The sequence below is a fragment of the Cnephaeus nilssonii genome (genome assembly GCF_951640355.1).
Source record: "Cnephaeus nilssonii genome assembly, chromosome: 12".
In the NCBI taxonomy this organism is placed as follows: domain Eukaryota; kingdom Metazoa; phylum Chordata; class Mammalia; order Chiroptera; family Vespertilionidae; genus Cnephaeus; species Cnephaeus nilssonii.
In genome coordinates, this window is record NC_137083.1 from 43928090 (window position 1) to 43947136 (window position 19047).

Sequence of the window (19047 nt, forward strand, 5' to 3'; positions counted from 1 at the left end):
ATTATCCAGGTTGGAGAGATAGCACTTTTATCCTTATCTACAAACAATCATCAAGCGTCTGTGCTGTGCACTGTGGCCCCAGGGAAGGTTTGCATAACCGACAAGGTGGGCTTCAGAAGCAGACAGACTTGGGCTTGGATGCTGGCTCTGCTGGGCACATGGGTGAGGTCAACCCATCCTTCTGAGCCTTGGTTTTTTCATTGGTGGGAGAGTGGATGGGAGGATTAAATGAGATGACTTAAGTGAGAGTATCTAATTCCGTTCTTGATAGACAGCAGGATATCAGAATCCTGCCTGCCTTTTTTCCTTCATTGACTCTAGACACTATAATCTAAAGAGGAATCTTAGGTAAACAGATCAACCCAAAGTTGAATTTTAAACAATAAAAAAAGAAAAATAATAAGTATATAACATCAATATACACTATAATAAAATGATTGTATGATTAAAATTTTTTAAAAAGGCAATTAGTCATGGGAATATAAAAATGAGTGTGTACACAATAAAATTATTCACTGCACACTTCAGAAAAACCCATATAAGCTTGAATGAGGCTAACAATTACACATCTATCTGTTTTGTAACATCGAGTCAGAGAGGGTAGGAGAATTTCTGAGGAGGGGGACACGCAGCACAGGGCAAGCCTGCACAAAGGCCTGGGATGGGGTGTGGGCAGCAGGAAGGAAGAGAATTGTAGCATGTGAGCATCATCTTAAAGATTTTTCACTTCAACCCACAGAACCTTGGTTTCTCCACCAATATTATTACAAATAAATTATCTTTTTCTTCTAAATTCCCAGAGTTGTGGTTTTTAGTGTATGGGTAAACAGGAAGAATCTTGGTAATCCCAGTTTTGATGACCTAATCTCTGGGACTCCATTGTATCAGTTATTACACAGAAAGTTCATATTAGATGATCTGAAGTCCTCTCCAGCTCCACGTTCTGTTTATGAAATAGCTCAAATAAGGTCGTTGGAATTGCATGAAAAGAAAGAACTATATACAATACAGTCAAACCTCAGTTCTTGAACATCTCCCATCTCGATCAATTTGGTTCTCGACCAAGTTGTTCGGGGATAGGGGGGATGTCTCAGTTGTCTAACAAAATTCTGGTTCTCAACCCAATAACCTTTTCATGCTGATACAGTATAATTGTCTGCCTCTACAATGTTCATTTGGGTTGTAAGTGAAATATATATTCTTCTTTCCTTATTTGGCATCCAGCATTTTCTAATACAGTATTTCTCAAGTGTCTTCCACAAAATACAAGTTCAAAAAATTTTGATTGAAAACAGAATCCATGGTAGGTAGATAGGTAGTTGGATAGATAGATAGATAGATAGATAGATGATAGGTGATTAGGTAGGTAGATAGATAGATAGATAAATACAAGGTAGATACTACACACTGTATGTCACTGCTAGCTATTTCTCAATAAACATTAGAATATGGAAAGCTAAAAGACATCCTGCAGCAAAGATATCTAGTTAACATGATTTAATCAAGGAATTCCCAAATTTATGTAACCACTGAACCTTTTCCTTTTTTCCATTTAACACTAATTAAAATACCATAGAAAATCTTTGGGGAACCATTGCATCAAAACCTCCTTCTCTAATTATTGTAGCATCCACACAACTAACATAACTGCTTTTCCTTACCTAGAATATTATATAAAAGTCCACAGACCCACTCCAGTCGACTAGAGAAAGGAGAAAGAAAGTATAGAAAGATGGGGAAAGAAGGGAAGGAAAAACTCAAAATCACAGCCAGAGCAGGGAAAGCCAAAAGCAAGAATGGTCCTTACATTTGGCAACGAGCAAAATCACTTAGAACAACAAGGGAAGGTCTGGCTGGATTGCCTCTCACGGCAGCTGAGGTCTTAGAGACCTTGTCCTTCACATGGTGACTCCCTTCCCTCTTCTTCACTGTCCATTATTTCTCCTGTTCACACACCAGTCCCTCTAGGGCATGGAGAAGAGACAGGGCACCACTGGCCCACCCAGCCCCAAACCCATGGAATCAAGAGAAATGAGAGATGGCATGCCCTCGACTCACCTTACCTCCACCCTTTTGTCTTTTGACCGAGTAATTTCCAGTGGTCAGACGATTCCTCAATACCCTGGAACCTCATTCTCTACCCCTGTGTGTGTTTGTTTTTTTAATCCTCGCCTGAGGAGTGAGGATATTTTTTCCATTGATTTTTAGAGAGAGTGGAATGGAGGGGGGAGGGAGGAGAGAGAGAAAGAAACATGAATGTGAGAGAGTACATCCTCCTGCAGGGATTGAACCTACAATCTAGGTATGTGCCCTCCCCAGGAATTGAACCCTCGGCCCTCCGGTGCACAGGCCAACACTCTAACCATTTAGCCGTCCCGGCCAGGGCTCCATCCCTGTGTTTAACAAGGTTTGGATTCCATACAACAGGTCCAATCAGCCTGAAATCTGTGTGGCAATCAGGACTAAGTCCTCAGTACCAGGCTGTGAAACTATATCTGTGAGGCATTGCTCCCATCCTGGCTCCTTTTTCTATTTTTTTGTTTTGTTTTGTTTTTAAAAAGGCCCTCAGAGGCACTGTGTTTCCCTTCTCTTTCATCCTCCACTGTGGAGAATTAAATTGGGTATTCTGGCTTTAAACATGAATACTGGGTCCTGTGGGTGCAGAGTTAAGACCGAGAAAGGCCTCATGTTGAGAATACCAATGCCAGAGTCTCTTCTTTCATGCATAAGAGGAACCCATATGGCAAAGGTTCAGGTGCTCTTTGGAGTGGTTGTTGACCTGAAAAGGCAATTCTGCATCCTTGGCCACCTGGTGGGGATGCCGAGAAGCCACAGATGAACACAGTAGTGGAGGGAGCACTCTGCATTTGTATGTGATCAGCTTCTTCTGGGAACTGGTGGTCTGCACCTAAATGCCCAGGTGGGCTTCTGATCCGTGCAACCTTTCCAGCCGACACATTTTGTCTGAACTGTCATCTGACGGGGATCAGCCTGGCACTGCCGCTTAGTTTTCTATACCAGAAGATATAGACAGTTAATTTCTTTAATTGTCATAAAAATAAGTCAAGTCAGGGATCTCCTTTTCTCGGCTGTTCTTCCCAGAGCCCAGCTCTTCATCCTTGCCTTGTGAAGCTGCAAATGTGGTACTTAAAGAGAACAAAGCAACATGAATGGGTTCAGAGAGGAGATTTCAGGGGAACCTTCTCACTTCCCCCAAGGAAAGCTCTCCTGAGTCTGGTTGGGTCTGAAACTTCTACCTTTTAAATCAGAGCGAAAATAATCTTGCGCTCCTATCTAAGGTTTTAAAATTTAACATTCCTTAAAGGAGTTGCCACCTTCAGTAGTCTGCACTGCATGGGAGGAATTTGATCAGCCTAAGGCTAAAACCAGATGGTCGTGGACCCAACCTGGACAAAGAAGAAAGTTATTAAAGACTTTAAGCAAAGATAGGATATTCTCCAAGCTTCCTGAATGTAACAATCACATGGAATCCATTTTAAGCATCTTCAAGGCACAATCTGCATAATATTTTCATTGCCAATGAGACTCCTTAAGTATTATAGTGGGTATCTTCACACCAGATAATTACTAGTAAGTATTCTCTGGGCCCTGGTGCCATCTCACTACCTTGCCTGACCTTCCTCCCTCTTCTTGATTCACCCAAGCCACACCATCTCCAAACAGCTGAGGCCATGCCCGCGCTCCTACCTCTGTAGCATTTTGTTCAATCCTTTGCTTTCTTTTTCAAGAAAACATTTCCAAACACAATGGCCGTGGTTCTCAGGGTTGCTGCACGTTGGGATCATCTGAACAGTTTTTTTTAAAAAAAATACTAATGCCTGGGTCCCACCCAAAGATTCTGATTGAACCTGAGTGGGATGCAATATGGGCATAAGCATTTTTTTGTAATCCTCACCTGAGGATATGTTTTTATTGATTTTTAAAGAGAGAGGAAGGGAAAGAGAGAGAAACATCAATGTGAGAGAGAAACATCCATCGGTTGCCTCCCATATGTGCCCTGACTGAGGATCAAACCTGAAACCTAGGTATGTGCCCAGACCGGGAATTGAACCCACAACCTTTCCGGTATACGGGACAACTCTCCAACCAACTGAGCCACCCAGCCAGGGCTGGGCATCGGCATTTTTTAAGCTCCTCAGGCAATTCCAATATGGGGCCAGGGTTAAGACAAGTACCTATGGTCTTGCAAGTAGGCCTCCAATCATTTATTTTTAAACTAGCAGATTCCTACCTCTTATTTAAACAACATGTTTTTTATCCAAAGTGTTGGTTGCATCAGTTGGTGCTAACTTTACTGCTGCAATATAATAAAACTAGGTCTTGATTTCTAAAAAGAATGAGCCAGTGTTACTTCATCCTCACTCCACCCCCAGATTCACAGCCCATCAGTGAATAAGAACAATCATGTCTGTACTTTGTCACTCATTCGAGCCTCTCCCAGACCCTGAAGTTGGGTTATTAGCCAATATTTACGGAAAAACTCAAACCTGGTTATTTGTTGTTGTTGTTGTTGTTGTTCATACTCACCCGAGGATATATTTTTTTCCATTGACTTTTTAGATAGAGTGGAAGGGAGGGGGGAGAGAAAGAAAGAAACATTGATGTGAGAGAGGCACATCAATTGGTTGCCTCCTATAATGGGCTGAGGATCAAACCTACAAGCCAGGTACATGCCCTTGACCAGGAATCGAACCCATGATCCTTAGGTGTGAGGGCTGACCTCTAACCACTGAGCACACTGGCCAGGGCTCAACCCTGGTGATTTATACTAAAAAAATATAACTAAGAAAAGAAATAATCCTTTTCGACTCTTTATTTTTTTTTTTCAAAATGAACAGCTGGTGAGACAAACCTGTTGTTCACGCATCTTTTTTTTTTTTAATATATTTTATTGATTTTTTACAGAGAGGAAGAGAGAGGGACAGAGAGCTAGAAACATCGATGAGAGAGAAACATCGATCAGCTGCCTCCTGCACACCCCCCACTGGGGATGTGCCCGCAACCAAGGTACATGCCCTTGACCGGAATCGAACCCGGGACCCCTGAGTCCGCAGGCCAACGCTCTATCCACTGAGCCAAACCGGTTTCGGCCTTTTCGACTCTTTAACATCCTCTCCAAACAAGAATAGCTGCTACTGATTGAGAGCTTATTCGATGTCCAACTGCTGCTAAATGTCACCTCACCTAAACTATACTAGGGCTTTTCAAGCTTTATTTGCAGGTGAATCTCCTTGGGACCTTGGTAAATGTAGACTCTGATTCAGTAGTTCTGGAGTAGAGGGCCCACCCCAGATTCTGCTTTGATAATGGGCTCCTAGGTAATGCTGACACTGCTGACATTGCCCACCTCTTGAGTAGTAAAGTTCTACTCAATGAATCTTTGATATTCCTTCCGTGAGCTCCATTTTATAGATGAGGAAATTAGGGGTAAGGACCTATAAGAGGCAAGATTCAAACCAAGATCTGACATAAAACCTTGTCCACTGCACTAATCTGCCTCTTTTTAGTTTAGTTCTTTTTTCATTGTGGGATTTCCATCTTTTAAAAGAGATCATAGGTCCTGGCTGGTGTAGCTCAGTTGTTTGGAGCATTGTCCCTACACCAGAAAGGTTGCAGTCAAGGCACAAACCCAGGTTGCCGGTTTGATCACTGGTCAGGGTGCATACAAGAGGCAACCGATCAATGTTTCTCTCCCCCCGCCCCCTGCCTCTCTCTGTAAAATAAAAAAATTTTTAAATTTTTTAAAAGAAAAGAAAGTTGCAGAGATCACGTAATGATTTTTTTCTTGCAAATGAAGATGGAGATAGATACACTATTGGAAGAAAGACCCTCCCTTTCCCCTGCCTGGTCTTCTTGCAGCTTCTGATCTAAATCATGATCTTACCATTCCTCAAGAACTAGTAACTCTGAAAGGGGGCCAGCGCGGTGAGGATGTGGCCACACTTCTTTTTCTTTAGTAAATATGTTAGTTTTGTTGAAGCTGTTTCTACCAAATTGAAACTCAAGCACAAAGAGATTAAAGTGGTCTGCAACCACCAATAAAGTAGAGCTGAGATAGCTGACAGGGTCTGTGAGAAGTCCAAGCTCTCATTCCAATTTTCAGACCCAAGATGACCTAGCTCTAGGACTGCGAAGACCACACCCTACCTACATCCCCACCACCTTTCCTTCAGCAATAAAAGTGCATTTGAGTCTGTCTGCCTCAGCAGGGGGCGAGGGGACTCCTTTACACCATCATTTCAACAGTCTTTTTCAGGAGCAAAAGCCAAAAGAGTAGCAGAATCATCCTCCAAATGTAGGCCATACACAGTCAGAGCGTGGTTCCGCTTACCTGGCGAAAGACCCTATAGTGTAGTTTGTAGACATTCTTTACCCTCTGAATCAGGGCTGTGGGAGCCGTGTACAAAATGAGGTTAAGCATCTGTACTCCAGTCACATGTTTGTTTTCCAAAATGGCTATTCCTATTATAAGGGGGAATTTGATTTATGATTATTGGGAACTGTGCCATCATTGTAATGTTTTCTTCATAAAGTGAAAAAAAAAGTCTTCAAAAGCATCCACTCTTTTGAAGTTCCTGGCTCTTCTGTATTTCCTGTGAGTGGGCATGTAGACCCAGTAACCCAGGCAAATCCTTCACACTTGCCCAAAGTCTGCAGGCACCAGATTGGACAGGCAGGTCCTGCTGATTAGATGGCTTTAGGATAAAAATCTCATTAACACCTTCATCCTCAAAAGAACAGAAACCTAACAGAACATGTACAAATATTAGCCACTAGGATTCATAAATACATGCCTGGTTGACCTAAAAGAAAACAAACTGGGAAAATAAACTCTTAAACCCTGTCAATGCAAATCCAACCAGTGGATGGCTGTGTGCTTGCATTAAAGGGTCAGATTATATATGTGTATGTGGACTTTAAATCTTCATAGTTATAGGTATCTGCGTTCCATATTTGAGTGTACACATATTTATGTTTATTTGAGATATACATATGCACGGATTTATTTAGAATATTTTTAGAAACACCAACTCAGGGATTCTGTAAAGTGTCCACTTACAGGGTTGTCCATGTAGTCTGGGCAAATCAGCGGAGTATGCGCATGGGGGAAGGAATGACATTGTCTGGGGCTTTCCTTTTTTGCCCGGGACATGTTTTGAGAGAATGACTAAACAGTGCTGGAGATTATGAATTTGCTTAAGTGTGAGTGGCTGATTGCTGAGAGCAGCGCCAGCCCTCCCCCAGAGTGATTGACTGGGGCTGCAGGTCTTCACACTTGATGCCTGGATTTGACTCGGAAAGTCTGCCAAGTCTTTTACTGGGATATTTATCTTAATTAGATCTGAAAGACCTGCCACAGCAGAATAGTCACACCGATTAAAATGAAAAACAGGAGAAATTACTGATCAAATTAATCATAATGTCGGGTTACAGCTGTAGGTCTGATGTAATTTGCCACTCCAGTGAGTTACATCGGCCTGGCCCGGGAAAGGGAGCTGGCTTTAGCTGATCCGTAACACCCGCCCGCTCCAGGCAGCCTGGCAGGAGGCTGGCTCCATTCATTTTCTTGGCTTGCTCTGACCTCCCTGCTGCAACTAGAAACAAATCAGGCACCAAACAAATGGGGTAGGGGGAGGAAATATTCTCTTATCCAAGCGACCGTACTACTTCAAAATGGTGAGCTTCTAAAACTTGGCTGGGCAGACTTGGGGCTTTGTGCTTGTAGGGCGTTCTGCTTTGGGGTTTTTTTTTCCCCCCACTTAACTTCCTTTTAGTTTTGCTCTCAGTGACCTGACATTGATTACAGATGCAGAACGAGAATCAAAAGGTCAGAGGACAAAACCTTTGGCTCTAAGCAATGAGAAAAAACCTTTAGAAAAATATCCTTGCCAAAATGACTCTACAGCTGGGGCATGGATTGAAATAATCTGGAGTGTCACCCAGGGGGGCAAAAACCTAAGCTGTAGTACGGAGTTCTCAGGGAGGTCTGGTCCTGGAGTCCTACTGTTTAAAGAAGCACCACTTTATACCATACCTCGTGTTTGGGGTAAGATGGGTGAAGGACACTTTTTTTTTTTTTTTTTTTAAGAAACAAACGAGAGTCCAGATTCTTCTCCATGTGCAACCTTGACACTGAGCTGTGATTCATCATGACTGATTCAGTTTATAAAACACATCTCCTCATTAGTGACATAAAGAAAGGGCCCTAAAATGGCCCCCGTCTAGACATTCAATTGGGAATTCTCCAAAGGTAAAATTTAGGAGCAGTGCAGGACTTTTCTCCAAGCAGTTCTGCTTTATCAAGGAACTAGATAAGCCTCCCTGAGGGGACTCACCCTAAACCAGGGGGTTGGGGAGGATCAGGGGAGGGGGCCTCATTCCCAATCCATAGTCATCGATGACTCTGCAGCACTAAGAGTTTTCTTTTTGGTCATCCGAGGTGTTGCCCACATTCCACATATTTATTCCTGGACTAGATGTGCTCTTTACCCCCAATCTGAAAAGGCCCTGGTCCTCTCTCTATCTCATCAGGAATGAACATGGAACGTTTTGGAAGTGAGGGACGTAGGCAATCACAGAAAACAAAGTGCCTTGGCACTCAAGAGTCAATACCTTCTGGACCTTTCTATGGACTGTTTTTGTGAGTGGTTATTATATTAGTTTAGTTGTTTTAACCAGAATTAAAAAAAAAAATTTAAAAAGTAAGGCTATGCTTTTTTTTTTTTTATGCTAGCTGCTTCTCATTTATTTTCCACTTGGTGCAAGGCACATGGTTATGGGGTGTTAGGCAGGCTTGCGTGTGGCTTGGGTAGTAAAGAGTGGGGCTCTCTCAACTTCCTTTTTGGTGTTTTGCTGTTTTGATATGAAAGAACCCAACAGCTTCTGCTTGTTGCTGTCGGCCTAGTCTACGAGAGGTGGGGTGAGGAGAGGGAAGGGGAGGGGGGCTGGGCTCAAAGAGCCTAGCGCCTCTGGAAGTCTGGTGGCGGCCACTCAGGATGGGGGCCCAGCGTTGGCTTTGCCAGGCTGGCCGCCAAGCTGCTTCCTTGTGGCTTCCCGAGCCAGGTCACAGGTGATCACGCTGCTGGCGGCCTGGGGAGATGCCGAGTGCTCTGGGGACTCCAACACCGTGGCCGTGAATGGGAGAGTGGACCTCCCAAAAGAGAAGCTTGCCCACCAGTGACCCGGGTCGGCTTTGGGGAGACCCGGGGGTGGGGGATGGCTTCCCCAGGGTACTCGGCACTTCCACGGGAGCAGTTACTGCAAGTGGAACCCAGGCGGCGCCGGTAGTAGTCGTGGGTGGCCACGAGTGAGCCACTGGAGGGGATGGCTGCCATGCTCTTGCTTGTGGACTGGGGGAAACCTCGGCGGCAACCCCTCGCGGACCTCAGCGCGAGATCACGGTGGTGGGAATGGGGTCGGGAATGGGGTCACTAGGCCAGGGAGCCCATTTGCAGAGGAGACGGCTGGAGGCCACACCACGACCGAGATGTGCGGAGGTCAAGGCTATGCATTTTTTTCTTGAAGCTTCTGTTTTATATATAGAGAAAAAGATATACATCTACATATAGACGGAAATATTTGTAATTATGTTTTTGTATATATGTATGTGTTGGCTTCTATTGAAAAATATATTTCTTACTATGTGACATCAGAAGAATTTGAAAAACACTGCCTTGAAAGACTGCTATTTAGGAAGGCAGAGGCAGGAACTCTTAGACATGTAACAGCTCAGGAAGCAAATTTATCAGTGTCCCAACATATTAATTGTGATGATGAGCTCCTAAACACTGAACACTGTACCAAATAGTCAAAAACAACCAAAACAGGCCCTGCCGCTGTGGCTCAGTTGGTTGAGCATTGTCCCAAGCACCAGGAGGTCGCCGGCTCAATTCCTGGTCAGGGCACATGCCCAGGTTGCAGGCTCGATCCCCAGTAGGAGGCAGCAAATTGATGTTTCTTTCTCATCAGTGTTTCTGTCTCTCTTCCTCCTCTTTCTGAAATCAATAAAAACATATTTTAAAAACAAGCAAAGAGAAACAAAACAGTAATGCCACCACTACCCCTACACACACACACACACACACACACACACACACACACACACACATCCTGGACCAGATGTACTCTTTTATCCCCAATCTGAAAAGTCACATATAATTACTAGTTTACCTATTAAATTGAGAAATTAAATGATATATTAAATGCTGACAATGTAGTCCCACAAAATAAGTAGATAATTCTAAAGAGAAAGAAAGGAGGAGAGAGAAAATGGTAGGAAGGAAGCACAGGGCCCTAAACTGATGGCGGTTCCTAGAAGATTTATCAAGGGAAAAAGCTCTGTCCCTTGAGAGTTGCAAGTCAGCAGCCAGGTCCATGGACCCTGGCCAGAGAAACCTTGGGCGACAGGAGCTCACATTCAAGGTGCCTAGAACTTTCCTCAGTTCTCCCACTTGGTCCCGGCCCAGGGCAGAGCTAGCACCGTCCTCCCTGACCTGCTCTTCCCACTTTGTTCCTCCCTAATCCAACCCACTTTGCACACTACTGCCAAGCGAATCTTCCTAAAAGATGTTCATCCCAGCTGGTGTGGCTCAGTGATTGAGCATCAACTTATGAACCAGGAGGTCACCATTCGATTCCCGGTCAGGATACACACCTGGGTTGTGGGCTTGATATCCACCCAGTAGGGGGCATGCAGGAGGCAGCCAATCAGTGATTCTCTCTCATCATTGATGTTTCTATCCTTCTCACTCTCTCCCTTCCTCTCTGAAATCAATAAAAGTATATATATTTTTTTTTAAAAAAAAACAACAACATTTTCACATCACCCTCATGCTCAAAGCCCTTTTTTGACCTTTAACCTGGGTACTCTGGCCTTACTCTCCACCCTGCCTCCCACCTCCCTGCACTGTACTCAGCCTCTGTCGGTGCCTAATGTCCCTGTGCAGCCCACTGGCTCTGCTGTTGCTATGCCCACAGCCACGAGTGCCTGCTCTCCTCACCACTGGTCCCACATCCCTTCCTTCACTTCCTACTCCTTCCACAAAGTGCCCACCCTTGCCCAGCCCTCAGTAATTCCTCTGTTTTCTGATTGGGCACTTAGCATGTGCAATTGGAGCCTTTTTTTTTTCATAGTTAATTTGAACAAGTTTGTTATCTTATTTGAATTATAAGCCCCATAGGGACAAACACCATGTCTCACACCTCTGTGTATCCCAGGACTATCAATAATTGTTGTAAATGATGCTTTCTCATTGAACAGCTACTCATTTCACAAACATATAAGTGTCTGTTATCAGGCCATCCTAATTTTATTTGCAAAATTACTTGATAAAGATAACTACTAATGAAAGAAATGTCACCTATTTATTTCTATATTTAGAACAATTCCTGGCACATAGTAAGGGCTATAAATAAATAGATCTTATAGGACTATGATTCCTCAGAAATTATTTTAGCCCCATTGTTCTTTACACTATCTTCTCAATGGCCTTTGGGAAATGCAGACTTGATTTAGACTGCTTTAAATCAGCTTCTTTCATTTGGGAAGAAATGTACATCAACTGTACATCAAAATAAGGACCATCGTGTTCTAATTAACCTCCTGTTTCCTTTTCCCCCACCATTTCAACACATATGGTGGTTCTTGACATTCAGAATATAATAGAGAGGGGAGCAAGCCTTCTTAATAGAGTGTAGATCTGATTCACCTGTGAGGTAAATCATATTTTTCAAAGCATAAAAGTGTTATAAAGCAGGTAGGCCCAAGGGAAACAGCAGTGGCTCTCCCCGTGGGGGCACCTCTGACCCCACCATTGGATACTGGGGACTCTCACCTGACGTGCTCTGGCTGCCCGGACCCTGCTGGTACCTGGAGAAATGCATAGAGACCCTCCCAGGAGAAAATGATGATCCAGATTAAAAAATAAAAATACTGTTGAGCATTTAACACGTGCCAGGCATTGTGCTAGTCATTGTGTATGCGTTTCCTACTTAGGCCTTGACATCACCTACAGGAGGGAGGAAACCCAGGCTCAGAGAAGCTGGAACTCACTGGAGGGCCACAGCTTGTCAGGGGATTTGAGCCCCGTCTCCGCACAGGCCCTTTCAGCTGGGCAGTCTCTGTACATGTCCGCTGTCCAGTGTAGTTACTAATAGCACTCATTTCACTCTCAAAACTGTTCCGGTTTGGGCAGTAAATTGTGTGGGTAACTTGTCACGCTCACTAGGCCACCTCCAGCATTTATGCAAACTGTCCCCACCTGATTTCACTTCACTAAACACCACAAAAGCTAAGGCATTTGCATTTCCTCTTAATATACTGAAAAGATGGAAATAGTAATAATTATAAATATATTGTATTCCCTCTACTGGACAACGTAACTAATCATTTTTCAAAATGTGATTCTACTTGAGACAAGAAAATCCTTGGATGAAGGGCAACAGGAGACATCCCCTTCTTCCAAATCATTTGGAAAAACCTGACAGGAATATTTCTAGGAACCTGGCTGAGGTGACCAATACCATGCTAGCAGAATTATAATTTAGAATGGAGAGGATCCCTTACCAAAAAAAAAAAAAAAAAAGTTCAGTAAGGAGAGGGAAAGATATCACATACACACACACACACACACACACACACACACACACACATGAGTAGAATTATTAATGATGTTTTTAAATCTCAGGGTGAACAAGAGTCAAAAATGCAATGTTATTACAAGGTTTCCAGGTGACATGAGGGGAAGGGGACGAAGGTTTCATACACAAGGTGGGAGCTCCAGCCTCTCTCCTAGGTGGGCCCAGAGGGTGCTTCCGAGCAGTCACGATTGCCAGGATGGCCACACATTAAACTGTAATGGGAGGTTTCTTCAACAAATAAATTATAAGATAGAGGGAAAGGGAGAAGGAGACAAAGGAGAAGGGCTGAGGGATGTGAACCTATAGATCAAAGACCCAGTACCCAATCTCATTTTGTGGACCTTATTTAGATTACAGTTCAAGCAAACTGTAAAAAAGAAAGAGTATGGCCCAACCAATATGACTCAGGGGTTGAGCATCAACCTATGAACCAGGAGGTCATGGTTCGATTGTCAGTCAGGGCACATGCTCGGGTTATGGGTTCGATCCCCAGTGTGGGGTGTGCAGGAGGCAGCCGATCAATGATTCTCGCTCATCATTGATGTTTCTATCTCTCTCTCCCTCTCCCTTCCTCTCTGAAATTTAAAAAAAATAAAAAGAGTATGAAATTTATGAGACAATTGGGAATGTGACCACTGACTAGATATCAGATGATATTAAGGGGCTATAATATTAGGAGCGATAGTGGTATGTAGTTGTTGTTTTTTTAAGAGTATTATAGAAGGTACATACTGAAATACAAATAAAATGATCAGATGTCTGGAATTTTTCTAAAATGATATCTATGGGAGGGGAAAAATAATATGAGTGGGGTGGGTTGGATGGGGTACAGATGAAAGGAGATTGGCATGAGTTGACAATTACTGAAGCTGAGTGATGGTTTCATGGGAGTTAATTATAGTATTGTGTCTTCTTTTATATCTGTTCACTATTTTCCATAGAAAAAATTAAAGAAAATGTTTTAATCACGTGGGGATTCTTTCATAATATAGATTTCCCTTATTCAAGCCAAGAACTACAAAATCAGGATCCCTAGGGTAAAGCCAGCAATTTTGATGATCAAAAAGATTTAAGAACTCCTACTCTATAGAATTATAAACAATTTATTAGTTCAAGATAGGTTAGTTAAGGCTCAGGGGTAATACACACACAAAAATGGTTAATGGGTTCAGATACAGTATATGTAAGACGTGAGGGTTTTCAACTGAAAGATTAAATAACATAAGATGATTGTTAATATCTGAGGAATTAAAAAGTGGAGATGCTAATATAAAACTAAAATTAGGAAATGTATTTTCAATTCTCAAAAAGAAAAAAATGGGAGGACTTTCTATTAAATAAGGTAGATTGGGTAAGTGTGTTTATTTCTACATCCTCCTGGAACCCCACTAAAATGACATTAAGAGAAATTTTTTTAAGTGGAGACAAGACAACAGCAGAAAAGTAATGTCAACAAACATTTGGAAAAGCAGGTGGAGGAATTAACCAAGCTGAAAAAACTAAATACCAAGGGCCAGAGAGAGGGACACAAGGAAAAGTAAGGCAACATTGGAACCCAAAAAATTGTGGGGGTTGGAGACACCAGCTGCTATAGAAAATGAGAAGGGGAAGGCATGTTGCTGAAAGTAGGGGGATAGGTTAGTGACAGCATAATGAATAGTTAGATCTTCAGCTCTCTCTCCAGTAGCTGTATACATGAGAAATTGAATGAGAAACTCTACACCTGGAGACATCAGGTATAGCTATATGCTGGGGAGAGCTCCTTACTAATGGCCATGGCATGGAGGGAAAGTTTACATCCTAAATGATTAGGCCTGCCCTCACTGGGACACTCAGATTATATATACAGGTATTCAAGTAAGCAAGCATCCTCCTACCTCCCGACCTCATCACCACCCCCAGGTAGTTGTGGGATTCTTGTCTGAAGAAATTCCCCAGCTAATTAGAGAGGAAAGACTCATTTATTGATATTTGGGATCTCCAACAACATAGTCAGATCACTTCCTTATTCTTATATATAAAACTAGTGGCCTGGTGCACAAAATTCGTGCCCATTAAAAGGGAATTAATTAGAGGAAATATTTTAATATTGTTATTTGCCCTTTCTCTATAATAGAAGTGTCAGAGATGAAAGAAAATTAGTAAAATGTATATGAAAATCTTCCTCCTGTCAGAGTCTGGGGCATGCCCTGGGACCCAGAGTCAAGTCCCTGCCCACCTGCATGTACCTTGAAAGGGCGTGAGACCCAGACCCAGCCAACCCCACCCCCGTCAAGCCCTTCCGGGTGGGAAGCGCAGCCTCAGGTGCCCTGGGGCAGAGGGGTGCAGCCTGAGGTCCCCCACCCCGGCCCTGCTCATTACAGCTCATTATGGGAAACCTGCCTCCCCTGTGAGCACAGCCATTTTGTGTTACGGGAACCCTACCTCAGCTGTGGGTGCTGCCATATTGTGATGGCATGATGGAGTGAGGGTCAATTTGCATGTCACCTCTTTATTATCCTATCTAATAAAAAGTAATATGCAAATTAACCATCACTCCGCTACACCCACCAGCCATGTCCACCAGCCAATCAGGACCAAATATGCAAATAAACCCAACCATGATGGCTACGGCCACAGAGAGCAGGCGGGAGGCTTGGGTTTCCCCGGCAATGGAGGAAGCCAAGCTTTCCGCCTGCCCTTGCTGGCCTAGGCCTCCACTCAAGGCTACAAAGTTTCAATGATAGAAGATACATAAATCCAAACAGAAATGGCGGCAGCCACGGAGCTGGAAAGAGCAAGAGGCTAGGGTTGCCCCCAGCAATGGAGGAAGCCAAGCTTTCCGCATACCCTGGTTGGCCCAGGCCTCCGCTTAAGGCTACAAAGTTTCAATTATAGAAGATAAATAAACCCCAGATACCAGGGCTTCTGCTTAGGTCATCAGGGGGCGTGGCCGGCCTGCAAACCACCACAGGCCCCTCGCCCAGGCCACCCCACGCCCCAAGGGAACCTCCACCCTGATCTGGGACACCCTTCAGGCAAACCAGCTGGCCCCCACCTGTGCACCAGGCCTCTATCCTATCTAATAAAAGAGTAATATGCAGATTGACCATCACTCCAACACAAGATGGCTGCCCCCATGTGGTCAAAGATCCTGCCCCCATGTGGACACAAGATGGCCACCACAAGATGGCCAGCAGGGGAGGGCAGTTGGGAGGGACCAGGCCTGCAAGGGAGGTCAGTTGGGGGCGATCAAGTCTGCAGGGGATGGCAGTTAGGGGTGACCAGGCTGGCAGAGGAGGGCAGTTGGGGGACACCAGGCCTGCAGGAAAGGGCAGTTGGGGGGGACCCAGGCCTGCAGGGGAGGGCAGTTAGGGGTGACCAGGCCTAAAGGGGAGGGCAGTTAGGGGCAAACAGGCTGGCAAGGGAGAAGTTAGACATCAATCAGGCTGACAGGGGAGTGGTTAGGGGGTGATCAGGCTGGCAGATAGAAGCAGTTAGGGGCAATCAGGAAGGCAGGCAGGTGAGCAGTTAGAAGCCAGCAGTCCTGGATTGTGAGAGGGATGTCAGACTGCCCGTTTAGGCCCGATCCGGGGATCGGGCCTAAACGGGCAGTCTGACATCCCTCAAGGGGTCCCAGATTGAAGAGGGTGCAGGCTGGGCTGAGGGACACCCCCCCGCACGAATTTCGTGTACCAGGCCTCTAGTATAGGATAACAACAAAGAAGGACTAGATATTTAAGGAATGCCTTTGTCTGAAATCAGAAACCAAAATAAACTGGAAAATAAAAGGAATTCACAGGAAACAGGGACAACACATGAGGGCAAAAAACTTCATTAAAAACCTAAAAATTGCCCTGGCCATTGTTTCTCAGTGGTTAGAGCTTTGGCTTGAGCACTGTAGGGTCACGGGTTCGATTTCCGGTCAAGGGCATATACCTCAGTTGCTGGTTCAATCCCCTACCCTGTAGCAAGTGTGGGAGGCAACCAATTGATGCGTCTCTTTCATATCTATGTTTCTCTCTCTCTCCCTTTTCTCCCTCCCTTCCACTCTCTCTAAGAATCAATGGAAAAAAATATCCTCTGGTGAGGATTAACAACCAAAACCCTAAAAATTAATATCCTATAGAATATCCATAGAGAAGACATTGCATCTACAAAACACATTAGTGGGTGCTATATACGAGGAGCATTTAAAAAACAATTTGAAGAATGTTTAGATAACAGTTAAAATACTTCATTATAGCTGAGATAAAAGTTCAATAGAAGGTTTAGAACAACAAAGTAAAGAAAATCCCTCAGAATGTAAAACAAAAGGTCAACAGAGAACAAGTAAAACAGGAGAGAATAGCAGATCAATCCAGAAAGTCCAACTTCTAACTAATAGAACAGAAAGAAAAAGACAGATGACATCACCAAAGAATTAATTCAAGAAAATTTCCCAGATTCAAAATCTGTTACCTCATTGAAAATATCACTGAATGCAAAACTAATAAAGGAAAAAAAGACCCACCTCGAACACATCATTGTGAACAATTCCAGAGGGAATGGGGTGGGCGTAGGTAAAATACAAGGAATCAAGAATCAGAATAGCATTGGGTTTCCATAGCAAAACTTGAACCCTTAAAAATTCTGAAGGAAAATCATTTCAACTTGTACTTTATATACTGCCCAGCTATCTACCAAATGTGAGTGTAAACTAGAGTCAGATGCAGAGTCTCTGGAAGATTTATCTCAAATCTATCTGTCATGTATCCTTCAACTCTACTGGAGGAAGTGTTCCACCACGACAAAAAGAGGAAGATCGGAGGTTAACCAGAGGAAAGGAGAAAAAAGAAGTCCCAGGCTGACCGCTACACAATGGACTTAGAAAGCCACCAGTCCATCTTGGGGCAAAAGTGTGGAGGACTTCGGGAGGGATGTCCCTTGGGGGAGGGGGAGGAAGGGAGCAGGAGAGAAACTAAGAATGCTTGGTGTGGCTGGCCTTATGGAAAACAGAAACTTTGCCTTTCTTGTGATGACTTTGGAGAGAATTATGGACAGAAACAAAGAACACTAAGCAAACAAACAGGAAAGCAATAATTGACTTTGGTAAGAACAAAAACTTTTTATAATAAAGGAAGACTAGCCCTGGCCAGGTGGCCAGTTGGTTGGAGCATCATCCTGTGTACCAAAAGGTCGTGGGCTCAATTCCCAGTCAGGGCATATACAGGAGGCAAGCAATCAATGATTCTCTCTCACATCAATGCTTCTCTCTCTCTCTCTCTCCATATATATACTACTATATACTAGAGGCCCGATGCACAAAAATTCATGCAGGAGTAGGCCTTCCTTCCCCCAGCTGCTGGCACTGGCTTTCCTCCAGCACCCAGGACCCGGGCTGCCTTCCCGCCGGCCCTGGCTTTGTCAGGGAAAACATCTGGAATGACATCCAGAAGATGTCCAGTCTAATTAGCATATTACCCTTTTATTATTACAGATATTTACCTCTCTGGAGGTAAATACCAGAGAAACATCCAGAAGAATTTGGAGAGGAGCCTTAGGGGCCAAGAAGCTTGAGTTATATAAGTTTATACTGTGTCAACTTTTGACTTTCTATACTAAGGCCTTTGTGCTTACTGTCTCCTCTGCCTACAAAAATTTCCCTTAGATACCTAGCTTGTTCCCTCACTTCATTTATTCAGGTCTTGGCTTAACTTTTGCTTCATCCAAGAATCCTTACCTTACCATCTTATGTAAAAATTGTATATATGGTATCTCTGTTTCATCACCTTTCTTTTTTTAAAATATATTTTCATTGATTTCAGAGAGGAAGGGAGAGGGAGAGAGAGATAGAAACATCAATGATGAGAGAGAACCATTGATTGACTGCCTCCTGAACGCCCCCCTACTGGGGATCAAGCCCGCAACCCCAGCACATGCCCTTGACTGGAATCGAACCCAGGACCCTTGAGTCCACCAGCCAACACTCTATCCACTGAGCCAAACCAGCTAGGGCCATCACCCTTCTTCTTACTTTTCTCCATTATCCTTCAGAAGGCTTATCACTACCTGACACCGATTTGCTTATTTATTTATTTTCTTCCAAGTAGAATGTAAATTTCATAATCACAGGGACTTGGTCTTATGCTGTATTCCAACAACAATACATTACCTACAGTGGTAGAACTAGGACCAGTGGGTACAAACTCTAGAGCTTCCTGCGAGATGTGTGCAAAGACAGGTTGTGCTGTCTGGTAAGCTGCTGAGATGACCCTCAGGGAGAATCAGTAACCACTTTACTGGTTCTCTTGTAGTGAGAGATGTTGGGCCAGAAGAGCTTGGTGGTCCTGGAAAAGCTCAGATTCTGAGCTCATCCCTGAAAGTAGAACAACAAAAAAAGTTAGGCATCTGTATAAAAACTGGGAT

General features: G+C 43.8%; 1 protein-coding gene and 1 pseudogene across 2 annotated transcripts in view; one reads left to right on the forward strand and one right to left on the reverse strand.

Annotated features, from left to right (window-relative positions):
• POU6F2 (POU class 6 homeobox 2) overlaps positions 1-19047 on the forward strand; it is a gene marked incomplete at both ends in the record, with an annotated part of 425667 nt that overhangs the window by 312383 nt on the left and 94237 nt on the right. The gene's annotated exons all lie outside the window — the stretch shown is intronic.
• On the reverse strand, positions 8761-9434 carry LOC307108698 (pancreatic progenitor cell differentiation and proliferation factor-like; annotated as a pseudogene). Its single transcript has one exon. The product of its transcript is annotated as a pancreatic progenitor cell differentiation and proliferation factor-like (transcript).